The sequence below is a fragment of the Hyperolius riggenbachi genome, chromosome 8 (genome assembly GCF_040937935.1).
Source record: "Hyperolius riggenbachi isolate aHypRig1 chromosome 8, aHypRig1.pri, whole genome shotgun sequence".
In the NCBI taxonomy this organism is placed as follows: Eukaryota; Metazoa; Chordata; class Amphibia; order Anura; family Hyperoliidae; genus Hyperolius; species Hyperolius riggenbachi.
Genome location: NC_090653.1, coordinates 252,532,099 through 252,548,044, shown reverse-complemented (window position 1 = coordinate 252,548,044; position 15,946 = coordinate 252,532,099). Strand labels below are relative to the sequence as shown.

The 15,946-nt window shown below is 47.4% G+C and overlaps 1 long non-coding RNA gene across 1 annotated transcript; it reads right to left on the bottom strand.

The window, feature by feature from the left end:
- Window positions 1-3,396: 3,396 nt before the first annotated feature.
- On the bottom strand, window positions 3,397-14,816 carry LOC137527752 (uncharacterized). Its single transcript, XR_011023206.1, has 3 exons — window positions 14,179-14,816; window positions 6,895-6,943; window positions 3,397-4,485 (listed from the first exon to the last, which is right to left on the bottom strand). It is a non-coding gene; the product is annotated as an uncharacterized lncRNA (long non-coding RNA).
- Window positions 14,817-15,946: the final 1,130 nt, after the last annotated feature.

Below are 15,946 nucleotides of genomic sequence, written 5' to 3'. Positions count from 1 at the left end.
AGTGGAGATTTGCATATTAGAATAATTATCTGCTACTTTTAGGTTAAATATGAAAGTTGGCTACAAACAGGCACCATAGATACAAGTGAAGTTTGTAAAATTAGAATATCCTGCAATAGTTCATTTATTTCAGTAATAATTCAACTTAAAAAGTGAAACTAACATATGAAATAGACTTGTTACATGCAAAGTGAGATATTTCAAGCCTTTATTTTATTTAGGCCTCTTTTTCACGGACTGTTGAGCTGTGTGCTCAGTAACCAGTTACCAGGCAGAAGTGAGCAGTTACCAGGTAGTTGTGAGAGTTTGAGAGGCATTTCACTGCCTATCAACAATCCGTGGAAAAGAGGCCTTATTTTGATGATTTGGGCTTACAGGTTATGAGAACCCCAAAATCTCAGAAAATTGTACATGAAATCAATAAAACAAAGATTTTAAATTGAAAAATGTCAGACCATTAAAAAATATAATCATGCATATGTACTTGGGTGGGGCTCCTTCTGTATGAATTACTGCCTCAATGCGGCGTGGCATGGATGCTATCAGCCTGTGGCACTGCTGAGGTGTCATGGAAGACCAGGATGTGAGGCGTGGCATGGATGCTATCAGCCTGTGGCACTGCTGAGGTGTCATGGAAGACCAGGATGTGGGGCGTGGCATGGATGCTATCAGCCTGTGGCACTGCTAAGGTGTCAGGAAAGCCCAGGATGAGGGGCGTGGCATGGATGCTATCAGCCTGTGGCACTGCTGAGGTGTCATGGAAGAGCAGGATGTGGGGCGTGGCATGGATGCTATCAGCCTGTGGCACTGCTGAGGTGTCATAGAAGACCAGGATGTGGGGCGTGGCACGGATGCTATCTGACTGTGGCACTGCTGAGGTGTCGTGGAAGACCAGGATGTGGGGTGTGGCATGGATGCGATCAGCCTGTGGCACTGCTGAGGTGTCATGGAAGACCAGGATGTGGGGCATAGCATGGATGCTATCAGCCTGTGGCACTGCTGCGGTGTCATGGAATACTAGGATGTGGGGCGTGGCATGGATGCTATCGTCCTGTGGCACTGCTGAGGTGTCATGGAAGACCAGGATGTGGGGCATAGCATGGATGCTATCAGCCTGTGGCACTGCTGAGGTGTCATGGAAGACCAGGATGTGGGGCGTGGCATGGATGCTATCAGCATGTGGCACTGCTGAGGTGTCATGGAAGACCAGGATGTGGGGCATAGCATGGATGCTATCAGCCTGTGGCACTGCTGAGGTGTCATGGAAGACCAGGATGTGGGGTGTGGCATGGATGCGATCAGCCTGTGGCACTGCTGAGGTGTCATGGAAGACCAGGATGTGGGGCATAGCATGGATGCTATCAGCCTGTGGCACTGCTGAGGTGTCATGGAAGACCAGGATGTGGGGCGTGGCATGGATGCTATCAGCATGTGGCACTGCTGAGGTGTCATGGAAGACCAGGATGTGAGACGTGGCATGGATGCTATCAGCCTGTGGCACTGCTGATGTGTCATGGAAGACTAGGATGTGGGGCATGGCATGGATGCTATCGTCCTGTGGCACTGCTGAGGCGCCATGGAAGAGCAGGATGCTTCAATAGCGGCCTTCAGCTCTTCTGCATTGTTAAGTCTCATGTCTCTCATCTTCCTCTTTGCAATATTCCATAGATTCTCTAAGGGGTTCAGATCAGAGGAGTTTGCTGGCCAACCAAGCACAGTATTCCCATGGTCACGGAACCAGGTTTTGGCAGCTTGGGCAGGTGCCAAGACCTGCTGTAAAATGAAGCCAGCATCTCCATAAAGCTCATCTGCAGCGTCGACCCCGCCAACTACAGTGCTATACCGGGACTTTTTTATGAAGAAAGGAGAGACGCCGGGTCACAGGAGGTGTTGTAAAGCTATGCCCACCTGCATACCTATGAAATCGCCGCCAGGAGACTTGGGCGCAGGATATAGCCGCTATATGGCTAACCCTGCTCCTGCATAAGTACCGGCGGCGTTAATTACCATTCCCCCTTCAGATCCATGTGGATAGTGGGGAATGGTGTAATTTGGCTTCCAGCCATTGCTGGCGGCCGAATTACAGTGTTTCAAAAGTAACTTCTGCTCCGTCTTTTGACGGCGCCGAAGTTACTCACTGTGCTGTTACTGCAGCGCTTGTGCGCACCTACACACACACACACACAAATAGCGTCAATTTCAGAATTTAGTAAGGGCTAAGGTAAAGGGCTTTAAGATGAAATGTGGCTCTAGGCAATATAGTTTTTTACCCACCGCTGATGATCACCTGGATTTTTCGTAAGATTTGGCCGGAGCTAGCATCCACCAGGTCCCTAGCCTCTCTCCAGGCCCTAGGCAACTGCCAAGGTTTGCCTTGTAGATGATCCGGCTCTGCTGCTAACAGACAATGCACAGTGAACTAAATGCTCGCAATCCGGCCTAGGCTGCTTACCCTGTCAAAATGTCACCCAAACACCAGTCAGGACTGGCCGAGTGTTGTGCTGTGCACTGCATTGTGTATTCAGTCTATGGAAGGGCAGCGTCCTCCTGTCAGAAAGCATTCACCGCAGTAAGCATTGGAGATATTGCACGTGCGCTCCAGAGGGCCTCCTCTCCAGCTCCTGCCCTGTGGCTGAGGCAGGCAGCTGTGGAGTTTGCACAGAGCCGGGGGGGCCCGCTGCTGTTTGTTTCATACACTCATTTCTTTCACCTCAGAGAAGAAGGTAACCTGATTTGGTGGGGCGTTATAAAATCCTTGCACGTGGCGAGCTCTGCTGATCACACAGCGGCGCGCTCCCGGCCTATGGGAAACTAAAGACAGTCTGATACAAGATACAAATTATAGTGATAATAACAATGAAAAAATTGCTTATTTTTTTACAATATTCAATTATAGAACATTTAGTCAGTGTTTGGCCATTGTAAAGTCTTTCCTCTCTTAAAGGGATACTGTAGGGGGGTCGGGGGAAAATGAGTTGAACTTACCCGGGGCTTCTAACAGTCCCCCGTAGACATCCTGTGCCTGCGCAGCCACTCACCGATGCTCCGGCCCCGCCTCTGATTCACTTCTGTAATTTCAGACTTTAAAGTCTGAAAACCACTGTGCCTGCATTGCTGTGTCCTCGATCCCGCTGATGTCACCAGGAGCGTACTGCACAGACACAGACCATACTAGGCCTGCGTAGTACGCTCCTGGTGACATCAGCGGGAGCGAGGACACGGCAACGCAGGCGCAGTGGTTTTCAGACTTTAAAGTCTGAAATTGCAGAAGTGAACGGGAGGCGGGGCTGGAGCATTGGGGAGTGGCTGCGTGGGCACAGGATGTCTGTGGGGGACCATTAGAAGCCCCGGGTAAGTTCAACTCATTTTCCCCCGACCCCCTACAGTATCCCTTTTATTACATAGTGAAGTTTATCACACGTGGTGACATCTCTAGTTCTGCCGTGTGATCTATACGGAATGTTCGTTACTGAGAGTTCTATGCACAGAATGAGATACTGCTTGCTTGGCAGTTGGAAAAAAGGTGTTATTTCCCACAATCCACTGAGGTTCACAGACAGCAAATTGCCCGGACCATGGTCCTGACATCACACTGTGGGAGGGGTTTCACCACAATATCAGCCATACAGACCCTCTTGATGATCTATTTGAAAAAAGATAGAGATTTTTCAAGGGAAAGGGGGTATCAGCTACTGATTGGGATGAAGTTCAATCCTAGGTAAGTAAAAATATATGTAAACATATTTTCTTCACTAGTGTGAAGAAACGTTCCGATTCCCATTGCCCCAATGTTGCAGTATTTTTTGTCCGGATCCGTTCCGCTGGGCAGAACGGCCCGGAAAATTAGGGTCTGCAGCATTTTTTTTGGATCCGTGGACTGGAACGTATCCGTACCAACGGACGCATGTGCATGGATCCATAGGTTAACATTGGATCCATTCACATCCGTTCCGTTTGTACAGTATACGTTCCGATCCGTAAAAAAACGCAAATGTGAACTGGGCCAAACGTTTTTCATTCAAGAAGTGTCCTTGAGGCCCCTTTTACACTGGAGCAGTGCCACATCGCACCGCACTCCTGTTGTTCACACTTGCTGCCTTGCCCATTTACCCGGTTGATTCAAACAATCGATAATTACCTACCGATTGCTTTTGATTACTGATTACCTTCCAATAAAATGGTTGAAAACTCAGAAAAATTGCTTGGAACTATAAATCAAGAAAATGACAATCTATCCTACACCATTCCATTTGTAAAGAATTGATCAGAAATATTAACCACGCCCGATTGACTAGATACTATAGATAAAAGTGGGAAATTGATTCAGATTTCTTGCTCATACTGTACAATTCTCTCCTGTCCTGTAATCTAGTGCTGTTGATCTGAAAGTTGCAGCCAGTGTGTTAACCATCCGCGCCATGTGCAATTCACTTTTTCTTCTTAGTTTTCTCCAAGTTGATATTTTCACACACATATAGGCATCCCCTATAAAAAAAACAAAAAAAACAGTAAATATTTAGAGTTTTATTTCTACTATTCTTTTCTATTACACAGCCTGAATAAGAACTTCACTAAGGCCCCGTTCACACTTGCGTTTTGGCAAGTAAACGGACCGGATCCTGATCGGATCCTGACCTGATCCTGATCAGAACCGTACGGTTCCGATCCGGATCCGGTCCGTTTGTATCAGGCATGCATCAGGCTGCCATCCGGATCCGTGGGCAAAAAATAGTTAAATATAAATAAAAAAATGTTCGGGTCAGCAGAAGGTGCACCTGGTGCACATGTACAATCAGGTTCCTCCGCTATAGGCATCACCTCCACCTCCGATATTCTGCCAAACAGCTCCAGCACGTCCGTCACTGCTGCTCCACTCCAGACATGCTTGGCCCATGTGTCCCCATCCGAAATGGCCGCTTGGATACGCATAGGAAGTGGGGTAGAACGTCAGGTTTTTGTAGGCAGTGTGTTCTGTGCTTTCCGTTTCCCATTGGTTTCTGTGTTCCTGATGGTGCTGTCAGGCTCAGGTCAGGCTCCGGTCCGGGTGCGTGGGCCGGAGATCCGGACACAAAAAATAGCGCATGTTGGAAAAGAGTCCGGATCCGGTCCGGCTCCGTACTGTATGGAACGTACGTATGTGAACGTCCGCATAGCCTTTGCATTGCTATGCGGAACGTACGTTCCGTTTGTACAGTATGCGGTCCGGATCAGATCCGGAAAATCCGGATAGCGAACGCTAATGTGAACCGGGCCTAAGGCCTCGATCACACTTGCGTTTTGGCATGCAAACGGACCGGATCCGGATCGTATCAGGACCTGATCCAGATTGGAACCGTACGGTTCCGATCCGGTCCGTTTGCATCAGGACTGTTTCAGGCTGCCATCCAGATCCGTGGGGGGGGGGGGGACCTTAAAATTTGTTGGGGTCAGCAGAAGGTGCACCTGGTGCACCTGTAGAATCAGGTCCTCCGCTGTAGGCCTCACCTCCACCTCCGACATACTGCCAAACAGCTCCAGCACGTGTGTCACTGCTGCTCCACTCCAGATATGCTGGGCCCATGTGTCCCCATCCGAAATGGCCGCTATAAATACGCATCGGAAGTGGGGTAGAACGTCCGGTGTTGTCTCCAGTGTGTTCTGTGCTTCCGTTTCCCATTGGTTTTCTGTATCCGGATGGTGCAGTCAGGCTCCGGTCCGGGTGCGTGGGCCGGATGATCCGGACAGAAAAATAGCGCATGTTGGAATAGTGTCCGGATCCGGGCTCCGTACTGTACAGAACGGACGTGTGTGAACGTCCGCATAGCCTTTGCATTGTTGTGCGAAACGTACGTTCCGTTTTTACAGTATACGGTCCGGATCCGATCAGGCGGATCCAGACAGGGAACGCTAATGTGAACCGGGCCTAAAACAGCAATAGGAACTGAATAGGAACGCCACTAAAAACTGCAAGATGCATACAAATTGACTTTACCTCCAAGTACAGGCAGGTCTCCAGATTGGTAAGGCCCAGTGCACACGGAGCGGTTTTAGCAGCGATCTGCCAACCGCATCCGCCTGTGGAAATGCTTGGCTAATGTATTTCAATGAGATGGTGCACACCAGCGGTTTGAGTTTTTTTTCCAAACTGCAAACGTGCCTCCTGCTGCACGTTTGCGGTTTTCAGAAGCGTCTCGTCCTCAATGTAAAGTATAGGAAAAACGCAAACCGCTCTGGAAAACGCTACATCAGAGCCGTTTTCCAGGCGTTTTTGTTACAGAAGCTGTTCAGTAACAGCTTTTACTGTAACAGTATTTGTAATTTGCTACACAAAAACGCTCCTAAAAACGCTAGCAGTGTTTAGAAAACGTCTCTAAACATGCCTAGAATCGCTCTGAAATCAGCTCCAAAAACAGCTAGCGTTTTGACGATCTGCTAGCGGTTTTGGTGTGCACTGGGCCTCAATTATGTGCCAACATGCCCCCTAATTTCCACGAGACTAGCTTTTCGGTAAAATTAAAGCACATTACCACAAGAATTACCTCATAATTTACTTTGAGGTAAAACATGACTAAAACCTACCAGAATTGCCAATATCATTACCTCATGAGGTAATGTGTTTGAAAACCCTACTAGAATTGAGGCCGTTGGCTGTTTTAGTGGAGTTCCTATTCAGGCTGTGTAATAGAAAAGAATAGTAGAAATAAAATGCCAAATATTTACTGGATTTTTTTTTATAGCGGATGCCTATAAATATACTTTTCAAAGGCTGCTACATAATCAAATACACCTTCCCCATCTAAAATAAATAAACACATATTCCCTCCTAACTTATGAAAGACAATTAAATACTATTATCTATTTTCCGCATGCTTACAGCAGAAATACCGCATGATTTACCTCACTTTATGCATTTACCTCATGTTTCTCCTCCTGTTCGGAAATGCAGAAAAATCTTTCAGAATTGCTAAAAAAAGAGGAAAATACCGCATGAGGTATTTTACCTACAAAAATATTTACCTCACATAGCTACCAGAATTGATGCCATTATGTCAATAAAGTGCTTTTTAAGCCCCTAGCAAGCAATAAAATACACAAAGTAGTTTTGATAGTACTTTTTATCACTGTTTTTGGTACTTTTTCAATTGAGAAATGCTGAAAAGTTATTTTAAAGAGAAGGTGAAAAATTATCACCTAGGAGAAAAAGTGTGGTCCAAGGCACTGGCACTAAGCTTACCTCCCTCTGCTTCCTCCAAGACAGCATCTCCTCCCCCTGATCCCCAGGATGCCGCGTATGTGCTGCACCGGCACCACATTGCTCACCTGCTCTCAGCAGATTAGTGATGGGATCACCAGCCACACGTGAAGTCCTGCTTCCTCTCTGACTACAGCGGTGCCTCATGGGAAGCACGTAACAGGTAGAGTTGAGCCGAAATTTTCGTAATTTCGCATTACTAAAATTACGAATGCGAAATTTGCGATTACGATGCGAAATTACGGTAGCGTAATTGCCATTAAAATCGTAATTGAAAATACCGTAAGCGTAATTTTCAACGCGTAATTTCGCGTTTCGTTCATGCCGTAATTTCGCATTAAACACTACCGTAATTTCGCGTTAAACCGTAACGCTCCGTATAATATAAAAAAGCCGCCGACTTTAAGGGTTAATAGCAAAGCCCCCTTAAATGCTAAGAGCCTCAAATTTGGAGAATATATTAAGGAGATCAGAAGGAATAAGAGGAACATTTTTTTTTTTCAAAAAGACCTTATAGTTTTTGAGAAAATCGATGTTAAAGTTTCAAAGGAAAAATGTAAACATTTAAAAACCCGCCGACTTTAACGGTTAATAGCAAAGCCTGCTTAAAGTTTAGGAACACCAAATTCCCAGGGTATATTAAGGGGATCAGTGGAAATAAGAGGAACATTTTTTTTTTCAAAAAGACCTTATAGTTTTTGAGAAAATCGATTTTTAAGTTTCAAGGGCGAAAATGTCTTTTAAATGCAGAAAATGTCAGTTTTTTTTGCACAGGTAACAATAGTGTATTATTTTCATAGATTCCCCCAAGTGGGGAGAGTTTTACTTACTTCGTTCTGAGTGTGGGAAATATAAAAAAAAAAACGACGTGGGGTCCCCCTCCCAGACCTCTTTAACCCCTTGTCCCCCATGCAGGCTGGGATAGCCAGAATGCGGAGCACCGGCCGCATGGGGCTCCGCACCCTGACTATACCAGCCCGCATGGTCCATGGATTGGGGGGTCTCGGAAGGGGAGGGGCAGCCAAGCTTTCCCCTCCCCCTCCGAGCCCTTGTCCAATCCAAGGACAAGGGGCTCTTCTCCACCTCCGATGGGCGGTGGAGGTGGTGGCCGCGATTTCCTGGGGGGGTTCATGGTGGAATCTGGGAGTCCCCTTTAAAAAGGGGTCCCCCAGATGCCCACCCCCCCTTCCAGGAGAAATGAGTATAGAGGTACTTGTACCCCTTACCCATTTCCTTTAAGAGTTAAAAGTAAATAAACACACAAACACTTAGAAAAAGTATTTTAATTGAACAAAAAACATAACCACGAAAAAAGTCCTTTAATATTCTTAACCTCCTTGCCGGTTTTCCCGACCTGAGCTCGGGGTAGAAAAAAGCAGCTGCTATCGGTGATCCCGAGCTCAGGTCGGGATAGGCATTGCAGAGCTTTACCTTTAGTTGTGGAGTCCCGCGCGCGATCTCGCTGCGCAGCGGGACTCCAGCCTCTCTCCCCGGCAGTGTGGGGTCTTTCCCTGGCCGCCGGGATCCCCCATGTCCCCGCTATTCTTCCGGGGACCCGGCAGCCAGTTGGAGCAGCGCAGCCGTGGTGGTGGCAGCAGAGCGGTGGTGGCAGCGTGACGTCATCGGGGGCGGGGCTAACATTGAAAACGAACTTCTCTATATTAGAGAAATATAGAGAAGTTCGTTTATATGTGTATTAGCGCCATCTTGTGGGCAAAGAGAAAACTGCAGCCCAGGAAGGTAATTTTTTTTTTATTTTGCTGCAGATCTCCCTGCCAGAATGATTTTTTTCAGGTTTTAGGGTCTAAAAGAGTGAAAAAAAATTGCACCGCTTTTAGACCCTAAAATCTGGAAAGAATCAGACCGCCAAGGAGGTTAATTGACCATTAATACTTACCTGTCCCTTTAAATAAATGATCCCTCGAAATAGCCTCGGAAATGTTCTATCAGTTACAATGTAACAAAGTTATTACAATGTAACAACTTTGTTACATTGTAACTACGCCGCACCCGACGTCACTCGCCGCCGCCGCATACACGGACCCGACAGAGCTCTGAGCTATATAGCTCAGAGCTCTCTAAAGCATCTTTGTATTTGGGCTCCAAGGAGCCCCATTGGTCCTTAGCAGACCAATGGGGTTCCTTCTGATTTGAAGGAACCCCATTGGTCTGCTAAGGACCAATGGGGCTCCTTGGAGCCCAAATACAAAGATGCTTAGAGAGCTCTGAGCTATATAGCTCAGAGCTCTGTCGGGTCCGTGCAGGACGCTAAGTCCCTGCCGGCTCCGCTGCCCTCCCCGCCTCTCCCACATGTCACCCATGTGGGTGACGTGGGCGGGGTGGACAGCGGGAGCTGCGGGGACTTAGCGTCCTGCACGGACGCGTAAGTGTATGCGGCGGCGGTGAGTGACGTCGGGTGCGGCGTAGTTACAATGTAACAAAGTTGTTACATTGTAATAACTTTGTTACATTGTAACTGATAGAACATTTCCGAGGCTATTTCGAGGGATCATTTATTTAAAGGGACAGATAAGTATTAATGGTTAATTAAGAATATTAAAGGACTTTTTTCGTGGTTATGTTTTTTGTTCAATTAAAATACTTTTTCTAAGTGTTTGTGTGTTTATTTACTTTTAACTCTTAAAGGAAATGGGTAAGGGGTACAAGTACCTCTATACTCATTCCTCCTGGGAGGGGGGGTGGGCATCTGGGGGACCCCTTTTTAAAGGGGACTCCCAGATTCCACCATGAACCCCCCCCCCAGGAAATCGCGGCCTCCACCTCCACCGCCCATCGGAGGTGGAGAAGAGCCCCTTGTCCTTGGATTGGACAAGGGCTCGGAGGGGGAGGGGAAAGCTTGGCTGCCCCTCCCCCTCCGAGACCCCCCAATCCATGGACCATGCGGGCTGGTATGGTCAGGGTGCGGAGCCCCACGCGGCCGGTGCTCCGCATTCTGGCTATCCCAGCCTGCATGGGGGACACGGGGTTAAAGAGGTCTGGGAGGGGGGACCCCACGTCGTTTTTTTTATATTTCCCACACTCAGAACGAAGTAAGTAAAACTCTTCCCACTTGGGGGAATCTATGAAAATAATACACTATTGTTACCTGTGCAAAAAAACTGACATTTTCTGCATTTAAAAGACATTTTCGCCCTTGAAACTTAAAAATCGATTTTCTCAAAAACTATAAGGTCTTTTTGAAAAAAAAAATGTTCCTCTTATTTCCACTGATCCCCTTAATATACCCTGGGAATTTGGTGTTCCTAAACTTTAAGCAGGCTTTGCTATTAACCGTTAAAGTCGGCGGGTTTTTAAATGTTTACATTTTTCCTTTGAAACTTTAACATCGATTTTCTCAAAAACAATAAGGTCTTTTTGAAAAAAAAAAATTTCCTCTTATTCCTTCTGATCTCCTTAATATATTCTCCAAATTTGAGGCTCTTAGCATTTAAGGGGGCTTTGCTATTAACCCTTAAAGTCGGCGGCTACCTAACATTGATCCATGCGTCAACTTTTCCGCTTCGGGAGCATGGCCATACGCATTAATTTCGTAATACCCGGTGCAATGCGAAAATTACGTGAAAATTACGCTTACGCGAAATTTCGCGAAATCCTTCTTCATTACGATTATGTACTTACGGCCATAAACGTAATTACACTAATTTCGCGAAATTTCGCGAAATCGTAATTATGCCATTATGCTCATCTCTAGTAACAGGTCACATGAGGCACCACTGTAGCCATAGATGTGCGAATTAAGATCCCATCGCTGGAAAGCTGAGAGCAGATGAGTGAAGCAGCACCACACATCTAGGGATGGGGTGACGGGGAGTGGGAGGAGGAAGACATTTGGGTAGGGGAGCTCTTGCTGCGGCCTTCTAATTGTTGCCGCCCTGAAGCACGTGATTCACTTTGCTTCACTGAAGAACCGCCAAAATATACTTTGAAGCATATATAATTTCTGTCACTGTAGGCCACAGTTCACCCTTTTTACTGACACCACTTGTAAAAGAACTCTTAAACACAGTCAAATGGTTTGGACCAGACAAATGCCCTCGGGGCCCTCTGCCTCTACTCTGAGGCCTGTGTATCACTTGTAAAGGAGCGGGGAAAACATGGAGGCTAATTGTTAGCCCGGAGGAACACCCCCTCTGGGCACTCTATGCCTCTGCTTGGAGGCCTGTATAAAATCTGGCATGTTCCCTTGACTATCCCATACAGGGCTGCCATCAGAAATTTCTGGTCCCCATACTGGGAAAACCTACTGGATCCCCTCACTCGCCTCCCCCCTATATTTAAGGTGAACACTGGCGATCAGCAAAGCGCTCTGACCAGGGGCGTAGCAATAAGGGTTGCAGAGGTTGCGACCGCATCGGGGCCCTTGGGCCAGAGGGGCCCTCCCTCAACTATAGAATTAGCTCTCTATGGGTCCTGTGCTCAAAATAATCACATCTATAGATACTGTGAATAGTGGTAATCATTAACAAACTGTTCCCCATCCCCTTCTTGCTCCTCTGACACTGTAGTTACCATTGGCAGGTTTTGGTGCACCGTATCAATTGTTATGTATAGAGTCCTTGGGGGGCCCCATTGTAAAACTTGCATCGGGGCCCACAGCTCCTTAGCTACGCCACTGGCTCTGACACAAATAATCCTATGGGATTACTCTTGAGCAGCACTTGCAATTTGTGAAAATCCCAAACGCGCTGCATGAAGCATTTTCTCACCAATTGCGATGCGATTCTCTTTCACTGAAATGAGAATGGCAAAGCATAAACATGGCAAGATCACAAAAAATCACAATGCAAAACAGTCGGCCAAGGCGAACACAGCCACACCCACTGACAGTCTGTACATTCTGTGACTGACTTGCAGCTGCGGTCCATGTTCGTGGCACTGTTCTCTGGGCCCCATACTGCAGTCCCACCTGTAATGCCCTGAAGGCGGCCCTGGTCCTATAAAATGGCCTTGCCAGCAGCATAGAAATTACCTTTTGCTTTTTTCCTTGGCCTGTGCAGTGTTGAGCAAAGCTGTGGAAGTCTTGGTTGTCTTTTTATATGTATTTGGAGGCTTTATAACAGGGGTCAGGAACCTTTTTGGCTGAGAGAGTCATAAACGCCACATATTTTAACATTTAAATTCCATCAGAGCCATACAATATGTTTCAAACTGGGACAGTGCGCATGTGCAGCAGAGGGTTAACGTCCCTGTTGCCATGGTGATGTGTATACAGTTCATCCACCAGGCAGCTGAAGTGTCAGACACGTCTTCAGCTTCTCTTGGGTGTCAGCAACATCGGCAATTTCCCCCGAGAGCCAGACAGGAGAAATACAGACCGAGGCCCAGTGCACACCGAGGGTTTTTTGATGCGATCCGCCGCCCGCATCCGCCTGTCAAACCGCTCGGTTGATGTATCTCAATGAGATGGTGCACACCGGCGGTTTGAGGATTGTAGCAAACCGCAAACGTGCCTCCTGCTGCACGATTGCGGTTTGCAGAAGCGTTTCTGGCTCAATGTAAATAATAGAAAAATCGCAAACCACTCTGAAAAACGCTACTTCAGAGCAGTTTGCCAGGCGTTTTTCTTACAGAAGCTGTTCAGTGCAGCTTTTACTGTAACAATTTGTGTAATCTGCTACACAAAAACGCAGCCAAAACCGCTAGGCATGTTTAGAAATCCGCTCTAAACGTGCCTAGAATCGCTCTGAAATCTGCTCCCAAAACCGCTAGCGTTTTACAGATCTGCTAGCGGGTTTGGTGTGCACTGGGCCTAACAGCTTGTACAATTAGCTAGCTGACTTGAGGGTTGATTCACTTTGTAGGATGAGATCCCCGCACTTTGGCCCAATAAGCTGCCTGTCAAGTGACAGGCAGCCTTTTGGGCCAATCAAAGTGCAGGGATCTCGTCCTACAAAGTCACTGAACCTGACAGGGTCCAGAGTGGGATAATTGGAGCAGCCGTTAGTTTTGGGGTAGTGAGAGTAAGTTAGTAATGCACGCTACATCAGTGCACTACTTTGAAAATGTTCCTTGCGCTGCCACACTAAGCTGTGCTGCTTGAGCTGTGTAACTTAGTGAATCAACCCCTACTGATTTGTATGTGAGCCAGATGTAGCCATCAAAAGAGCCACATCCGGCTCCCGAGCCATAGGTTCCCTACCCCTGCTTTACAAGCTCTACTACACAGTCCAGAATAATGAACCGAATTTTCCACCGTTGACTTTAATAGTGTTCGAATTCAACGCCCGATCGACCTGGACAATATCAGCCTGTTCAATCAAATGGCCAATGAATGAAACGCATAGATATTCAACCAACACTACTCTCTACACTGTGATGTCACCCAGCTCAGGCATTGTCACACTGATCTCTACATTGTGATGTCACCTATTCAGCCATTGTCACACAGCTCTGTACAATGTGATGTTACCTTCTAAGGCACTGTCACACTTTTAAACGCAGTGTAGTCCAACCTGCTCAGCTATTGTTACACAGCTCTCTATAGTTTTATGTCACCTGACCTGCTCAGGAATGGTCACACGACTCTCCACAGTGGCGTGATGTCATGATGCTCAGGCATCATTGTCACACAGCTCTCACTCACAGCAGTCACATGTCACAACGTTGTTAGTAAAATGGACCTATAGTGACTTGCTGCCCAGAATATGGCCTTTTGATCTACATGACCCTACAGTGTCAACTACTTTTTTTTTTGGGGGGGGGGGCAAGGACCATTTTGTGTAAACACAAATAACAGCAAGGAACATAGAAACGTTTTTGATGATGATGGCGACTGGCTGTTGAAGGGTTAAGGATGTGCCCGCACAGCTAGGATTTAAGTTTAAATCTGTGGGTTAACCAGGCTAAGAGCTACAGTAATCCACGGGGTGGGGGAAGTGGAGTCTGAAACTCCTAGCAGGATGTCGCCTCTGTGTTGCCAAATTCACCTGGCCTTGACCTCAGCAGACCTCAAGAGCCATCCACCGACTTGTGCCCCTTCCCTGACCTGTGCCCCTGCTGCCCCAGCGCAGGTGTGTGGCCTCAATAGGGTGTGCTGCTGCCATCATCTGCTTTAACAATTTCCCAAGGACGAGCTTACTGACAGGTGCTGGACTTGGGGAGAAGGGGGGGAGTTTCCATGGTAACGTCTAACCATTCTACATCTCAGCATCAAGTTAACCCCTCCCCTACCAGACATTCATAGAGTATTTCCACACCCAAACAGTGTGTGACAAGCCGCAAAGCGGGACCCTTTCACTGCCGGGGTCCCTGTATCCTGCAGCTGCATTAAAGCACCTCGTCATTTTGTTAATGCAGCAGCCAAGCGCAACGCATCTTGTAACCAAGAGCATCATTGGAACCCCTAATATAGGACACTTAACTATTACCTTGCCAGATGCAAGAAAGCTGCCATAAACTTCTAGCAAAACCCTGTGATGCAAATCATCCCTTTACTACCAGAGTCCAGCGCAGCATCAGTTAACTATTCTACGACCAGAGTTGCATCAGATAATCGTTCTTTTGCCAGAGCGCAATGGACCATCACTTAACCCCTCTCCTGCCAGACTATACAGCAGCATCACTTAACCCCTCTCCTGCCAGACTATACAGCAACATCACTTAACCCCTCTCCTGCCAGACTATACAGCAGCATCACTTAACCCCTCTCCTGCCAGACTATACAGCAGCATCACTTAACCCCTCTCCTGCCAGACTATACAGCAGCATCACTTAACCCCTCTCCTGCCAGACTATATAGCAGCATCACTTAACCCCTCTCCTGCCAGACTATACAGCAGCATCACTTAACCCCTCTCCGACCATTCTATACAGCAGCATCACTTAACCCCTCTCCTGCCAGACTATACAGCAGCATCACTTAACCCCCTCCTGCCAGACTATACAGCAGCATCACTTAACCCCCTCCTGCCAGACTATACAGCAGCATCACTTAAGCCCCTCCTGCCAGACTATACAGCAGCATCACTTAACCCCTCTCCTGCCACACTATACAGCAGCATCACTTAACCCCCTCCTGCCAGACTATACAGCAGCATCACTTAAGCCCCTCCTGCCAGACTACACAGCAGCATCACGTAACCCCTCTCCTGCCAGACTATACAGCAGCATCACTTAACCCCTCTAATGCCAGTCTGTACAGCAGCATCACTTAATTCCTCTCCTGCCACACTATATAGCAGCATCACTTAACCCCTCTCCTGCCAGACTATACAGCAGCATCACTTAACCCCTCTCCTGCCAGACTATACAGAAGCATCACTTAATCCCTCTCCTGCCAGACTATACAACAACATCACTTAACCCCTCTTGTGCCATACTATACAGCAGCATCACTTAACCCCTCTCCTGTCAGACTATACTGCAGCATTACCTAACCCCTCTCCTACTAGACTTTACAGCAGCATCACTTAACGCCTCTCCTGCCAGACTATAAAGCAGCATCACTTAACCCCTCTCCGACCATTCTATACAGCAGCATCACTTAACCCCTCTCCTGCCAGACTATACAGCAGCATCACTTAACCCCCTCCTGCCAGACTATACAGCAGCATCACTTAACCCCCTCCTGCCAGACTATACAGCAGCATCACTTAAGCCCCTCCTGCCAGACTATACAGCAGCATCACTTAACCCCTCTCCTGCCACACTATACAGCAGCATCACTTAACCCCCTCCTGCCAGACTATACAGCAG